Source organism: Anas acuta, chromosome 9 (assembly GCF_963932015.1).
Source record: "Anas acuta chromosome 9, bAnaAcu1.1, whole genome shotgun sequence".
Classification (NCBI taxonomy): Eukaryota; Metazoa; Chordata; class Aves; order Anseriformes; family Anatidae; genus Anas; species Anas acuta.
The window spans coordinates 9101748-9117664 of record NC_088987.1 but is presented as its reverse complement, the minus strand read 5'-3'; the positions used below and the strand labels follow the sequence as shown (position 1 = coordinate 9117664).

Here is a 15917-nt window from a genome sequence, read left to right as displayed (position 1 = left end):
CTGATTTTGGGGCATTTTGGTGCTGCCAGTCCCCAGGGCGGCTGGGAGCTCTGTCTGTAGGGCAGCACGCAGCCGGGTACGTCGCCCCCCACGGCACCACCATCTGGGCAGCCCCCGGCACCATCTGCAGGCAGCACCTTGCTGCTCGCCGCCCCGCCGCGGCGCTCCCTGCCCCAGAAACCTGCCCCAGAAACCCGCTGCAGCTCCCGGCCACCTTCCCTGCAGCTCCTGGTAGGAGTGGGATCTCGGGGGAGGTTTTCGGGGCCAGCCACGGCTGTACTCTGCCCTGTGCTCAGCCTCCAGCATGTCCCGTGTCCGTGTCCGTACCGCCTCCTCCTCCCTTGGTGCAGCAGGATTTGTCTTCCCAAGCCCTGGCCACGTGCAGAGACCGAGCTGCAGACAATTTGGGGTGGCTGACCGGTCCCAATTCCCTGGGGGCTGCAGGACCTGGGCTGACATCCCCACGGGGCTTGGCAGGGTGGCGAGTCCCAGGGCTGCTGCGGCACCCTGACATCCTGGGCACGGGGCCCAACGGGACCAGCTGCGCCCTGGAGAGCTGAGTGTCTCGCTTATGGTAAAAAAGGGAGGAAAATGGCAAAGTTAGAGCCAAGAAGCAGAAGTTGCTGCTTTGGACACGGCGTCACTCGAGGAGATGAGCGAGGGAGAAGCAAGTGGCCAAGCTGATACCATTCCCCTGTGCACTCGGAGCTGTGTCCGTGGGGAAGGGGGGCTACCGAGGGGCTACCGGGGGCCAGATGGAGACGCCAAAAACCTTAAAGATGGCCCAGAGCTGGGGTGGGGAGACTCGCCTCTCCCCACGAAGCTGCTCCTGGGGAGATCCTCCCCGTCGGCACCGCCGCGTGCAGCGAGACGCGGCAGCCTCGTTTGCTCCGCGACTTCAGGGGGCCCGAGTTACCCGAGCACGAAATTTCTGAACGGAGCACACGGGGAAATTGCTTATTCACACTTGAATAACTTAAAAATGGCTGAGCAAATTTTGCTTAAACTTTCCCCGAGAACTCCCCTCGGAGCCAAGCCGCGCCTGGCAAATTTCAGCCCCAAAAGGGATTTAGTGCAGAAAAGGACGAGGAACTGGAGCTGGGGGGGGAGCACGGGCGCAGGGAGGATGCTGGCTGTGACCCCCTCACCCCATGTGTGCTGTAATTAACGAGCTCCCATGGGGCTGAGTGGCTTCTCCCCAGGGTGCAGGAGGGTGCTGTGGTCCCAGGTGGGGGCTGAGGATTTTGGGGCATGGCCCGCAGCGGGGCTGGCATCTGGACGAGCCGAGGGTCCCTGATCTCTGCCTCCGCATTGCAACCGGAGGGTGCCGGCCTCAGGAGCAGCACTGGCAGGCTCCTCTTGCTGCACAATAGGAAATAACTGTGGTGGCTGCGTGGAATTTGCTGGCGGAGGCTGGCTCTGCTGTGCCAGCCGCCCGAGTGACGCAACGACACCGCGCCGAGGACAGCGGTGCCGCGGTCCCCGGGTGCCAGGCGCGCTGTCACCGCTGGCAGAGGCGCACCCGTGGGTGCGTGGAGAAACCCGGGCATCTGCCTGCCCCGTGTCATCCCCGTGCCCGTGTCGCTGGCCCTCCTGTCCCTGCTGGCGTGGGCTGAACGAGGCCCCGGAGGTGCACGCGGGCTGGAGCTGCACGCCCTGCCCTGGTGCGCCCAACCGCCGGCACTCGCTTCATTTGCATGGAGCAACCTCAGCTCCGAGTTAATAAGGAGAAGGCGATTAGGGAACAATTATTCCTCTTTTCTCAGAAGATCTAAGGGGCACCAAATTAAAAGCGCCCGGCAGGAGTTTTAAAACAAACAGACGGGCGTACATTCCTCGCCACGCGGCCAGCCCGGGGAGGGCACCGCCAGGAGATAGCGTGGCCGCCAGGAGCGAGCGCGTGCTTGAAGTGGGGGCAGCAGGGGGGAGAAAACCCTGCCTGAGCCCCTGTAACTGGGAACAGGGGGGCTGTGGGAAGCTGGGCTGAGAGCATCATCCCCATTTTGGGGCCAGGTGATGCACAGTGGGGTGACACGAGCTGCGCTGGGGTCCCCTTTGCGCTGTTCCCATCGCAGGTGGCACCTCCATGCGGCTGCCCCAGGGTTCCCACTGCCACCCCCAGCACCCCGGGGGGGCCCCGTTCCCAGGCAGGGAGGGCCGCCCCGTGCCAGCTCGCCCAGCCGGCGTCTCCCGCCGGGTCAGGGCCGGCTCCAGCCTGTCTCCTTCCCAGGCTGCCTGGGCGCTCGCCCCTCCGGGCGCTCCTCCCCGTGCCGTGCGGCGCTGCCCGCGGGGTGGATGGGGCGGGATGAGGTGCTACGGGACACGATGGGGTGCTGTGGGGTGGGATGGGGCAGCCAGCACTGCTGGTGGCAGCCCGGTTTGGAGGCCATCTCCCGCCGCTCCCCATCCCCACTTCAAAACCCTCTCCCATCCCACCCACATCCACCACCCCGCACCTCTGGCAAGCTTCAGGATGCAGTTAAACACTTCAGCACTTAAAATTTCAGGTGCTAATTGCTTAGTAATGAAAACTTTAATCACAGGGCAATTAAAACCTTAAGTAGCTGTGGGAGATCCATTCCATGTCAACAAAGAAGAGCACTCGCTCTCCCTCACCGCCCCCAGCACCAGGGGCCAGCCACCGGTCCCCAGCAGCCCCCACCCGGGCACCCCAAATTTCCCCCAGCCCACAGCAAGCAGGAGGTGGCCGAGGAACTTCCAGTCACCACCATAAAAAAAAAAAACCAACAACTTAAAACCCCATCTAATTTCGGATTAAGCGCCATATGAAAGGGTTTTGTTATTTTAAATCTCCTGCTTTCCAAATTCCCAGGATTAAAATTCTCGGCGTTTATTTTAACCGCATACATTTGCAGACAAATCGCTGCTCCCCGCGCGAGGAGTTGGAAGCAGGCTTAGGAGGCGAAGCCCAGCCGCAAGCTCCGGGCGGTGGAATCGCTGCGAGCGCTCGCGAGCCCGCTTCGCCGGCACACGCTGGCGGCACAGCCCCGCCACATTTCCTGCACGGGGGAAAAGGGCTGAGCCCTCCAAGGGCTGGGAGCATCACGGGGAGGAAGGGGGGCTGCCAACCTGGCTCCAGAGCCGTGCGCCGTGCGGAGGATGAGCCCTTGGGGAGTCCCAGCAGGGTTGGTGCGTAATGGGGCCGCGCAGAGCCGTGGGGCGCACGCTGCGGGGTTCCCGGTGATGCTGTCCCCTTCTGTACGGTGGTGCTGGGAAATGCTACAGTGAAAAAATAAATATTGTGTTGGTTCCCTGTGCCCCCTCCCTGCTGCGCTGCGCACCAGGCGTGAAAGGGAAAGGAGCCACCAGGCCTCGTGTGGCTCCTCCAAGGCAGCACCAGGGGCCCTGGGGAGAAGGCTGCGGGGTGGGAGCCCAGCCCCAGCTGCCGGGAGGTGTGCGAAATGTGGGTGCCTGCGGGCAGCAGCATGCCCCCCGCTATCAAACACAGCATCAGCGTCTGGCAAATGTCACACCCAGCCGGGAGGTCGCTTCCCTCCTCTCTCCCCTCGCCCCTTCCCTGCTGCCAGCGCCCACGCAGGCTCCCAGCCCTGCCTCAGGACCCCCTCAGCCCCCTGCTCCCAAGGTGATTTGGGGCCAGGGGCAGCCCATGGGGCAGGGGGGGCTTCCTGAGCCCCACACCCACAGTGTCACCCCTTTCCCTCCCCACACCAGCCCTGGGGATACCCGGCCCTGCCTCGCATCCCACCTGGAGCATCCCTCGCCCGAAGCCGCTCCGGATGCTGCGCCTCCCGTCACCATGGCAACCCCCATCCTCGCCGGGTTGCCATGGCTCCCCGGCCCCGGCGCTTCGGGTCCCCAGGGGCTGCCCCGGCACAGGGATGTTCCGCAGGGCCTGGGACCACCGGGGTGAGCCGGGGCCAGGCCTGGGGCTGGGGGCTCCTTGGTGCCACCAGGGACGGGCTCGGTGACCACCCAGCAGCTCAGGGGGGTGGCGGGGATGGGGTCCCCCGGTGGCATCACTCGGGGCAGGGTGATGGCATCACTTTGTGGGCCACTTCCCAAACTTGTCTCTTTTCTGCCCAGGGTTTCTGTGCTCTGTGCAGCCCCCCCGGCCCCGCAGGTCGTGGTGGTGGGCAGGCACACCTTGTGTTGGTGGCACTGGACACACACGAGCCCTGCCCTGCATGCTGCCACCCCCTGCCCGCTGTCCCCTCGATAAACCAGCTCATCCCTGCGTGCAGCATGGACTCAATGTTTGGGGAAACCTCAGCACGGGGCTCCCGGGGCTGCACTTGCTGCACCGGGGTTGCGGCTGCGCTCAGCAGCAGCGCGAGGAGCCGGAGGGCTCCAGGCGAGCTGCGCTAAATAAACACAGCAACCGTGAGAAAAAGGCAGCCAGGAATAAATAGTTGAACAAAATAATAAGCCGAAGGAATAAACAAAGCGGGGACGTGCCCGGGCACGGCACGAGCCTCCGACTTAACGCTTCCAAGCCGGGCTCCAGCCCAGCCCCAGCTCCCCGCGGGCGGTGGAGCCCAGCCCGCTGGCAGCGCCCCGCCGGGCGCACCCCGGCCCCCTCTGGCCAAAGGGATCCCCCTCCCTGGGGGCACCGTGAGGATGCAGGGGGCCGGGCTCCCCCACATTGCTTGGGGAGGTGCCAAGGAGCCCATCCCCATGGGGTTGTGTCTTCTTCCCCCGTTTTTGGCTGGGCAGGGCTGAGCCCAGGCTTTGCCATCGCTTCCCAACGGGGCTGGATCCAGCCCCCGACCTGCTTTGCCGTTGCCCTTTCCCACACTGGGGTCAAGGCAGCCACGTGGCCTCCATCCCAAATCTCCCCCAGGGAACCCCACAGCCTGGAGGGAGGGAGCGGGGCGCACCAGGGGATGCAGGGGCTCGGGGCGCAGCACCCTGTCCCCCCCCACCACAAAGCTCCTTTCAAGCTCTCCGCGGGGCCCTGACACTTCACCTCCCTCCCTCGCAAGACGGCACCCAGCCGTGCTCGGGCAGGGAACAAAGGGACGCGGGTTAAAGTAGCTAGTTATTTTAAGAGCCTGCACTGGCAGTAATGGGCAAAAAAGAAGGAGAAAAAAAAAAAAAAGAAAGAAAACCAGAATAAGCGACAAAAGAGCGCTCCCCATACATACTTTCACAGCAGCGCTCTGATGCGTTCAGTGTAAAATCTGTGGCAGGCAGTGGGGGGAAGAAAATACACTCAGATAAAAGGAAAACGATGCAAATCAAATCCAGCGCATCAGCCCTGGGGAGGGCCGGCCAGCAGCGCGGCACCGGGGTGTCCGCACGGAGCAGCCGGGCTCTTGGGCAGGGTGGTTCTGCACAAACTTTGTTGGATGTGGGTTTCCCAGCACACAGCACATGGGTTTGGTTCCCCAACCTGGATAGATGAGCACGGGACACCCCTCTGTCCCCTGGCACAGGGCTGGAGGTTGCCAAGTGAGCGCCGTTTGATCTTTGCCTCCGCGTGTCAGGAGCCTGGCTTCTCCCGGCCGCTTCCCCAGCTGGAGGCTGTGAGGCCGGGGCTTGCTGCAGAGAGACCAACAACATCAGCCTTGTGAGAGCCGTCTTCCTAAAAAGAGCCGGGCACAGCACTGCTCTCTCCACCACGTGCCTGCCTCTCCCACCGCAGGAGCCATCCCCATCGCTGACAGCAGCGAGAGCCTTTGCTAGACCAAAAGCTACCAGGGCCGGCTCTTTGCGCTTCCCTGCACCTTTATATTGGGGAAAGAAAAAAAGAAAAAGAAGCCGTGAGGAATGCAGGAGGCTTTCCTTCCACAGCCTGTGGCCAGGTGACCCCCCTGTGGCCCTGGCTGCCACCCCCGTGGCAGGATGAGGAGGGGATGGGGCGCAGGAGGATGCGCTTGCCCCATGCCTGCCTGCCAAGGGAGAGGCATCAGGGAAAGCAGGCGGGCAGAGGCACCCATCCTGCATCTGCACCCGGTGTCTGCACATTCTTGGTCCTGAAATGTCCCCAGGCCACGAGTTGGTGGCCCCGGTGCTGGATCCTGGAGGGTGGCTGGAGAAGTGCCCCTGCTCACCCCTTGTGGGGTCCTGAATCACCTCCACACCGTGCCCAGCACCATCCTCACCTCACCAGCCTCAACGTGTGGGCTGGTCCCACGCAGAATGGGGACAGGGACTGGGGAGGGGACACTCACCTTGGCACCTGCAGAGCCCCCTGATGGTATCCTGAAGGCAAAGGACCGGAGGGTTCGGGATGCACAGCACCCCCATGCAGGATTTGGGGCCAGACCCCCAGGGTGCTGCAGGTGCAGCCACGGATGCCCCGCGTCCCCCTCAGCCCCTTGGCCTCCAGCAGAGCATTCGGGAGGGAGGTCAAGCATTTTCTTCTCTCTCCCCCCTCCCTCTCTGAGATGAAGAATTTAATTTTAGTTTTTACAGCTCCTCCTAGGTGGATAAATCCCTTCCTGGCGAGTCCAAGCCCTGGAAAATCTTGTGAATCTAACGCTGGCCCTTCTGGCAGTTACTGCAGCAATTCCTGTTTCTCTCCAGCCGCACTCTGTAAAGTTTTATAGTTTCCTGGTTGTAGCTGCGAGGCCCCAGCCGTGCCGAGGAGGGTGGCGGGGGGAGCGCAGGAAGCGGGAGGCCGCGGAGCTGCGGCCAGGTGGGACGGCCCCGGCACGCTCAGCCACGAGCACCGGGTCCCTTGTGGGCTTCTCCAGGTGGCACCGACCTCTGTGCAGGACCTCAGCCTGTCGTGGCTGTCACCCCATCCCCAGCAGGATGCAGCCAGTGCCACGAAGGTGCCGTGGGATGCTCTGGGGAACGCCGCCCGGTGCCTGCCTGGGGAGCGCGGCACAGCCGCCGGCGTCGCAGCCTGCTGGGTGCGAGCGGGGCCCCGTGGTGGGAGCCGGCGCTCCTGCGAGACTGCTCCCTAATGAAAGGCAGCTTGCTATCTGCTTTCTATCAGCTCCACGCTGCTCCAGCGCCCGGGGGGATGAAGAACGTCGAGGGCAAGCCGTGCCACAGCACCGCGCATCGCCTCGCTCCGCTCCCGCCACTCGCGTGCGCGTCCCTGGAGGGGTGAGGTGGCACTTACCAGGTGGCAGAACAGGGCACGGCGGTGCTCCTGCTGGGACTGACTCCATCCTAGCATTGGACATCATATTTTTCCAGCCAAGTGATGGAAGAGCTCACTGCCTGTGCCCCCCGCAGCACGAGACCTGCCCGCCCAGCGCACCGCTACCTCTGGTGGGAACGTTGCCCATGGCACCTCGCTGCCCTGGGAAGCTGGGACCTAACAGCCTCCAAATCACTCTTTTTTTTCTTTTTCCCCCCAGGCTTTGCTAGATATAGTAGTTTTGATGGAAAATTGTACCCACCTGCCAGGTCAGGGGTGACAGGACAGCAGGGAGCTGCTCCGCGCGCCGCCACAGTTGAAAATCCCGGTCGGTGTCGGGCTATATTAGGAAAGCAGTGGGGAAGGCGAGCGCGAATATTATAATGCCACCAGCTCCATTAAAGCTCACGGTCTGCCTTTGAGTGCTGAAGTCGCCGTGCTCCGTTCCGGCTGCTGTGCCTCCAAAAGGATGCGGCAAAAATAGCCCAGAGACAGGCGGTGAGCGTGCCTGGCAGGGAAGTGTGATTTCTGTGGGAAAAGGAGAGGATTAGCGCAGAGAGGAGAAAAGAGAGAGGGGAAATGACAGTGGTGTGTAGGTGTAGAGCCCCACACCACGGGGGCATCCCACAGGAGCCACGGGATCACTGCACAGAGCTGCAGGAATTGTGGCATCGCTGCTGCTGACCCCGTGCCAGGGCTTTCCGGCACATCCCCAGGTTCGGATCCATCACACAGGGACCAGAGGGTGCTGTGGTTTTAGGGGCACCCCTGGGTGCTGGGGCACGAGCAGGACATGGGGACGAGGATGCTGCCACACAGGGAAACCTCTGCCAGGCTTCCTGCAGCAGCCAGCACGGGATGTCCCCGTCCCCACCGCCAGCGCCGCGGGACGTCACGGGTCACCGAGCAGCAGCGGGACCTCCCTCACCCCTCACGCCCTTCCCAGAAGTGAGGGGAGGGGGGGAGGCAGCGAGGGGGGCTGTAAACCCTGCATTACCGCTAATTAAGCACTTGGCTGTCACGGCAGCTTCCCAACACGCCCGTCTCTCTGACACTTTTACTATTTGGGGAAATGGCGTCTCGGGCCTTTGATGAACTCGCTATGAAGTTGAAAGGAGCTCGTGGCGCGGTGCCAGGGCCTTCTGCAATTGTCTGTGGGATCGGGATGGGAAATGACCCATTTATTAAAAAAAAAAAAAAAGGCAAGGTGATAAATCAGAGCTGGGAACCCAGAGCCACTGACCCCACAGCTGGGGGGCAGGATATGCTCAGCCAGGCTCTGACGCACCCATGGGTGCCCCTGCCCAGCCCGGCGGGCGCAGGCAGGTACCCCATGCTGGGGTCCACCTACTTGTGCCCTCCTCTCCATAGAAGCCAGCACCCCCATCCCAGCCCCTATAGCCCCCAAACCCATCCATCCACCTTTCCTGCCAGCAGTGACCCCATGCCCCTGCCCGGTGCCACCGTAGGGCAGCGCTCCCCCTGCCTCCGAGCCTCAGCTCTCCCTAACACCACCAACGCGTGCATGCACGTACACAGATATGTATTCATTTTCTCCCCCCTGCATTGTGTTTCTCATCAATTATTCACCTCTCATGAAATAGGAATGAAAACAGATTGCAAGATGCTGGCCGCGGTCTTGGAGGAAGGAAACCAGCCCGAGGGTTTCCCACAACAGCTCCTGGGCTCGGGGCGAGACGCGGCACCTGGCCACCAGGCACCCGGTGTCAGGGCGCCCCCGAGAACGAGACCCCAATTTGAGGGAGGCTCCAGAGCCCCTTGGGGTGGTTTCCTGTATTCCTGCAGCTCCTTCCTGAGCATTTTCCCCATTTCCCACACCCCTGGGCACATCCCCATCCTCTCCCCCACCTCCTCCCCTGGGGCACGCACCCCCACCAGCCCCAGTGCCGCAGCCCCACACTGCACTTGCGTTTTAAGATAGCCCTGTTCTTTCCCCTTTTCACCTTGATATTTTAACATCTGCTCCATCTCTTCTATTTTTAAGAGCCGCTCAGGAAGGCAGGGCAGGAGCAGGTCCCTATTTGTGACTTTTCAGCCTCTGACCACGCTGCCCTGTGCCCATCCTTGCCCTCCCCGTGCTGCTTTGCGCAGCGGTACCGCGATGTTCCCACCGCCTCGCTCCATGCTCCCTGCCCATTGTAATCTCTTCTTTGCTCTTTTGACCATCAGCACATATTGAATAAGGGCTCTTAATTGAGCTGTCTGCATTGACATGTTGGGCTTGTACTTAGTGGCTATAATTAATTTAGGACAATATATGTGAATTATCTTGATTAGTCTATCCAAATGCATCATCTTGCACGGGCCCATGGTGAATGTCATATATCTTTGTGCAATCCATTCCTGCTGCGGCGGAGTCCTCCAGCCTTAACTAACCTAAATATGTCACGTTTTTTGCTAACACGCTGCCTTCTCCACATCATTAATGAGCGTAATAAACCACGCCGACGCGAACCCTCAGCCGCCAGCTTGGCCCCGTGATAACCTCTCACCAGGGCGAGCACCGACGCTGCTCCTGCAGGCAGGAGGTGGGAACTGGGACCTGGCGAGGTGGGACCACGCTGGGCAATGCTGGGATGGGGGCAGCTCCGTGTGGTGGATGCTGCTGAGGGCTCCCCACCTCGCTATGGGGTCGGTCCGTGGAGCAGCCAGCCCAGGGGGCAGCACGGGGACCTTTGGCTGCGTGGCGACACCTCCACATCTCTCACCAATTTCCTTGTGGGGTCTTTCCACAACCAAGGAAAGGCACCGGGGGGTCTGCTCCAGCTTGGGGTGCCCCAGTAGTGCTGGAGGTGGCCGAGCTGTTTCCAGGTGGGTGCTCAGAGGGCCAAAGCCAAGCCTCCTGCCCCATCCCCAGGAGCGCCGGCTGTGGATCCACCACTGGGCAGGTTGCACACAGCAGGCGTGCAGCAGCTTGACACAGAGGAGCTGGTGCTGGCTCCAGGGCAGGCCTTTTTTTTTTAAAAAAAAAAAAAAAAAAAAAAAGAGGCTGTGCACATCGCCGCCGAGGCCTCCTTTGATAGCTGCACTACAAACGCGCACACAAACAAACAAACCAACCCGTCAGATATCACCGAGGCAGAAAAAAAAAATAAAAATACAATTACAGGGCTCAGGTTTCCAGGATCAACCTCACCCTCGTGCTTTGCAGACACCTGAAGCTGGGAGCTGGTTAAGGCTGCATCCATCTGCGGGTCGCTTTGGATCGCCCAGGTGGTGCAGAGGCATTCACCTGGCGCAATGTGCTCGGAGATGGAGGAGAACAAGTGGCCCCAGCACCCGTCAGTGCAGAGGGGAGATGTGGCACACGAGCCCTGACCTTGCCCAAACAACCACACGCGGTCGGATCCTGTTTGGGACAGCCCGAGCAGCACCGGGGAGATGTTTAGGCTAAGTCCTCGGCATCCAGCCCCAGGAATTTAACCCCGCTGGTTCTGATTATGGCTCGACAAGTTCAGTTTCCATCCCAGACCACCGTTTTTGCCCGCTTAAGAGCGCTCACGGTCACCTCTGACCCCCCGGCAAGGTTTATTGCTGCAGCCCACAAGGAAGCAGCCGCATCGGCGGCCTCATAAACCTCAGGGCCACGGAGGGCTGGTCCCAGCAAATAAAACCCCTGCAGATGCCCTCAGCCCCCGTGCACTCCCTGGGGTCCCCCAGGGCCACCCAGTGGCCCCTGCCCCTCGCAGGACCTCCCGTGGGCACCCGGAGCGGTGCCACTCGATGGCACGGTGCCCATGGAGCCACGAGGGAGGCTCACCCAACCATGAGGGGCAGTGTGGGGACAAAGTGACCCCTGTACTCCCATGGGGACACCCCTCACCTGTGTGGGACCAGGGTGAGGTTTCTCATGGTGGGTTTGGTGCTGTTCCCCACTCCACGCGTACCTTAATTGCAGCCACGGGAAAGCTCCCTGCTGGGCAGGCTGCAGCCCTCCTCCTCCTCCTGGTGTTTGTCCCAGTTGCCAACACCTAGAGGAGACCGGAGAGGAGATAACCTGAGGTGGACAAGCCCCTTCCCCACTCTGGGCGTCCCACAGCTGACCCTACTTGCACCCTTTTGGTTGCAAACCTCCCCAGGAGGATCCCAGCTGAGCCACATTCCCCCCCTCCCCTGCTGCTCCCCATCCCCATGGGCACGGGACAGGGACGCTCTGGGGGCACGGGTGGCCCTGGGGACCCTCTCCCCAGGGACCCAGCGCTGGCACTGACACTCGAGACACTTCAAAAGGACGCGGCCAAAGCCCCCGGGAGCAGACTGCCTGCGAGGCTGCTGGCGCCGTCCCCAGACGGGCTCCTCGGCTGCGCGGGTCCGAGGAGGGCTGCGAACGCTCTCCTTTCTATTTACATTACCAGGAATGCATAAAACGGGGAGGGGGGAGGCTGGGGAGGGGGGGTATTGGCTGATTGTTCCCAGGATCCCCTTGTCAGAAACCCCTCCCTGCTCCGTTAGTGTCTCTTGATATATGGCTTGCATTAGGGGATGAAAGTGAGGCATAGCTTGGGGTTTTGGCACGACAAACCCCATTAAACTCTCTCTGGGAAAATGAGTCCAAAAAAGCGTTTCGGGGGGTTGAGTCACTGACGGAGCTGCGAGAGGTATTTATACACGCGGGGCCCGCGCCTCCAACAGCCCAGCCCCAGTCCCAGATGGGGCAGGCGTGGGGATGGGGGCACGCAGCGGCCCTGGGGACCCCACCTCACCTGCCACAACCCTTAATAGCAAGGCAGACCCCTCCGTCCCTCCAGGGTGCTGACCCCAAACCCAGGCACCCCACCGCCGAGTGGAAATTTGGGGCTGGGGGTTTCCTGGGTGGGCCAGGAGGGGACTTCGCTTTGAAGTCAGGGTGAGATTTGGGGGCAGGAGCTGCTGGATAAGCCTCTCCCTGCCCCGCGGCTGGGAAAGCTGAACCATGTGGGGAGGAGGAAGAGGAGGAGGAGGAAGGTCAGCGCAGCCCCCAGCCCTTCTGCAAGTCCCTGCCAGCACAGGGGGGTGCAGAGCACAGCCACCTGCCTGCAGCGCCCCGGCCACCTCGCAGGTGATGTGCTGCAGGGCGAGGGGTGGCCGAAAAAACAGCCGAAAAATCCCCACAGAGGCCAAGCGGGGGTCAAAGCAGCAGCAGGGGCAGCTGAGCACAGCATGGGGAAACACAAAGCCCAAAGCAGCAGCAGGAGGAGCAGAGGACCCCATTGCCCTCCTGCCCTGCGGCTCACCCAGAGCTGCAGCCGTGCCGATGCTCACGGCCGGTTTCCCTATGAAGGGACCAGGAATTTGCTGGGGAATGGGGTGATGGCACAGCGGGGGGGAGGCACAGCAGCTGCCTTCATGGTGAGCAGCACAGAAAGCTGTGGGTGAGCCCCAGTCCCTCTGCTCTGCCACCCTGGTACCCAAGGGGCTCGGAGCACCCCGCCTGGTGCCATGGCACAGCACAGCCTTGGAGAGGAGGGGGCAGCCATCAAAAAGGAGAAGCGAGGCCCTGGAAGATGTCCAGCTCTCTTTTAATTAACCTGAACAAGCCAGAGCTTAAGTTTCCGAGCCAAGCCGGAGTCTCCCCATTAGGAGAAGCCTGCAGTACCTTGCAGTAATTTAATAACTCCTCTTCGGAGCTCTCTAATAGCAGCGCTGCGGAACGGCTCCAAACCCTCTGGTCTCCCTGCCTTCCCGCAATCAGGTTACCTTTATTGCTTCATGCTAATATTAACAGAGATACCAGCGCTAATGCCTCACCTCAAGCTCAGCTGGCGGGGAAGGGTCTGGCACGGCCAAGGAGGAAACCAAGCGGCGCGTGGTGCGGACAGGCTGGCTCCTCAGCACCCCCAAACACAAGCTGTCATCCCTCAGGGCTGGAAAATGCCCAAACTCCCAGCTGGGGGTTTTGCTCCTGCTGCTTATAAGGGTCCCCAGCCCCTCATTGCCTGCAGGTGGCTGCTGTGGGGCTCTGGGCTCTGCCTCTGAATCACCCAGCTGGGGCTGATGTCCCACAGGGGCTGCCCCAGCCCTGCCTGGTTTGCCCTGATTTGGGGAGGGGACTGCATTTTGGGTGCCTCTGGCACCGCCAGCCTGCTGGCCTGGGTGGCAAGGGGCAAAGCTGTCCCCGATGCCACAAGCACAAGGCTGCCCTGGGGACAGCAAGTTGGAGGGGGTCATGCAGAGCCCCTGATGCTGCCAGTGTGGGGTCCTGCCAGAGCAGCAACGTTCTGCTTTATGGGATGGGAAACTGCTGCCCATGGGATGCAGAGAGCCTGTTATGGTGCACAGGGGCAGGATGGGCTGCTTGGGGGCACGGCTGGCACAGGGCATACCCCAAAACCCACTGGTGGCTGCCTGTCCCCATGTGGCGATCCCTCGGGCATCTCCCCGCCTTGCTCCCCAAACCCAGCACGGAGCTGAGTGTTGGTGTGAGCTCTCAGCCGCTGCTAATACCTTCTTTGCTATTTTTAGTCCATCAGCACCGTGCCGTTGGTTTCAGCATTATTTTTTTTTTTCATTTTCCCCAGTAAATTCCAAATCTCTTCCCTCTTTTGCCTTCTATTCCGGGATCCTGCCTGCACCGTTCCTCTTTGATCTGCAGTGATGCCAAGAGTGTTTTGAAACTAAGTATAGCGCATCCCTCGAATTTCTTGCACCTAGCAGAGCAGTAATATCCTCAAAGAGCTCTGGCTGAACACCTGGCCCTCCTCGGCCCCGTCCTCAGCCTGGTCCTGGGCATCCTCCCCGCCCCAGCGCTCCGCGGGCACGTGGCCCAGGCTGTGCCTTGCTGCCAGGGTCTGGAAGTTGCTGTCAGTCTTATTTTACAGATCAGAGCCTGAAAAGGGCAGCTAGGAGCAAAGAGGGCTAATTTTGCCTTTTTTTTTTTTTTTTTCCCAAAGTCGCCTGAATGCAGCCTCTAATTCTGCAGCTGCGAAACGATTGCGGATAAAAATAATAGTATTTAGGACCTCAAAATCACCCATTTCCCAACGCAGCCAGGTAACCAGACGGCTAAGTTCTGTCGTTTGCGACTCGCAGCGGATTGCAAGGGCAAAGATCTGAAGGCTGCTCTTAAATTCGTCCCCAAAATGTCTAGCGCTCAGTACACAAATACTGTAACAAATTAATGTCAGATGCTACCCTCGGTATAATTAGACGGGATTTAGAGTGGCAGAGCCAGCAAATTGCTACAATTTACATGAAGCCTCTACCCAGAATCCTGCACCAACCACTGGTTCGTCGCCACTAAAAATTAATTAATGGCTTGGAGGCTACCCAGGGCTCAGGCTGTTGGGCCACGATGATCCCGGGTGAGATCGGGGGAACTTTGCACTGCTCAGCCCCAGGTTTGGTTCCCGAGGGTGCACGTGGCCACGTGGAGCCCGGGCTGTGCCAGCTCCTCGGGATGCCCGCGGGGCCACAGGTCGCAGCGTGCTGGTTAGCAAATCCTTTTCTTCCTTTCCCAAACACGCAGTATGAATTAAAAATAAAAATAAATAAAAAAAAAAATCCCTCGCTCCCCAGTTGTCATTAAAGGATAAAACTGATCTGGGCTATCTACGCCAAGCTCTCGCAGCGCCGGGTGCGCGAGCGGTGTGGGTCTGCTGCAAAATGGAACCAGCTCGTAGCCCCACATTTCAGGAAATGTCTCATCCAACTAACCTCATATTTTTCCCACAAACTCCCCTCGAGCTGTAAAGCACATCTGGATAATTTTAGGCAGAAAGGGATTTTCCCAGAAAGTTGGAGGGGGAGGGCAGGGGAGGAGAGGGGCTGCCTATATTTGGAAACCTCTTTTAAGCGCGGAGACCCCGTCGTGGCTCAGCCTCGCGGGGAGATGCCGAGCGCTGTGGCCCGGCGTCGAGGATGGATGGAGACTCGTGCCTGGGAGCAGTTCTTGCCACAGGTGGGTTTTGCTCCCACACCTGTTTTTCTGGGAAAAAAAATAAATAAAAATGTGGGGGAAGGAACCCCATGAAACCTGGAGATTTGGTCCGGTGGCACTGGGGCAGCGCGGCACACGGCATTGCTCGAAAGCAACACAACGGTGAAAAAAAAAAAACAACCAACAATAAAAAAACCCTCACAACGTTTCTAAAAGACAAAAAGCCCTGAAGGCCCCGGGGCCAGCCAAGCAGAGCTTGGCGGAGCCAGCATTAAGGGTAAGAGGAGGCAGCTCATCAAGGCCTTATTAGCACAGGAACTGCAGAGCGCAAATTAATGCGATAGACTCCGGCTCGTCCCAGCCATACGGGAGAGCGCCGCGTGCACAGCTACACCGAGCGGTTTAATCAACTCGGAAGGCAATTTGTTCTCTCCCTGTTTATAACCTTGACAAGCAAGCGGGTTATTTTTAAGCACACCAGCAAGTGCTCCCTCCTCCAAAGGCAATTCCCAGCCCCTCGCTGGCCGCACACAAACCGCCGCCGAGCAGGTAAGCGGCCACTGCCCCAAATCCCCCTCCCACTGCCTGTCCTGCTGCCCTGAGCTCCAGCCACTTCTGCAAACATCCTGGGGCCAAGGGCAGGCAGCGAGGTCGGATCCTGTCCTGGAGGAATCAGCAGGGAAATCCCAGGGGCTGTAGGGTGGTGGGAGCAGGGAGGAGGCGCGGGGTGGAGGATGCTGGAGCTGCTCAAACGCATCCAGCACAGCTTGTGCAGCCCTGGGTCAGGTCTCACCACTGTGGGCACGGCCCAGTGTCACAGGGCAACGTGACATGCTGATGCTATTGCCCTGGGTGCGTGTTCTCACCCCGTTTGCCTTGCTTTTTCTTACAGGGAAGGTCAGAGCAGCTGAGCCAGGCTGAAAAATCTGCAAGCGTACAGCGCGCTAAGTGAGGAAGGCACGA

General features: G+C 60.5%; 1 long non-coding RNA gene across 3 annotated transcripts; it reads right to left on the bottom strand.

Annotated features, from left to right (window-relative positions):
• Nucleotides 1–2529: 2529 nt before the first annotated feature.
• Nucleotides 2530–12963, bottom strand: LOC137861217 (uncharacterized). 3 transcript variants are annotated; one of them, XR_011099475.1, is made up of 7 exons: nucleotides 12827–12963; nucleotides 10987–11070; nucleotides 7341–7606; nucleotides 6156–7033; nucleotides 5605–5708; nucleotides 3728–5519; nucleotides 2530–3240 (listed from the first exon to the last, which is right to left on the bottom strand). It is a non-coding gene; the product is annotated as an uncharacterized lncRNA (long non-coding RNA). The 3 variants fall into 3 exon arrangements; XR_011099476.1 differs by lacking the exon at nucleotides 5605–5708 and having other exon boundaries at nucleotides 2557–3240; nucleotides 5375–5523; XR_011099474.1 differs by lacking the exon at nucleotides 5605–5708 and having other exon boundaries at nucleotides 2562–3240; nucleotides 5127–5523.
• Nucleotides 12964–15917: the final 2954 nt, after the last annotated feature.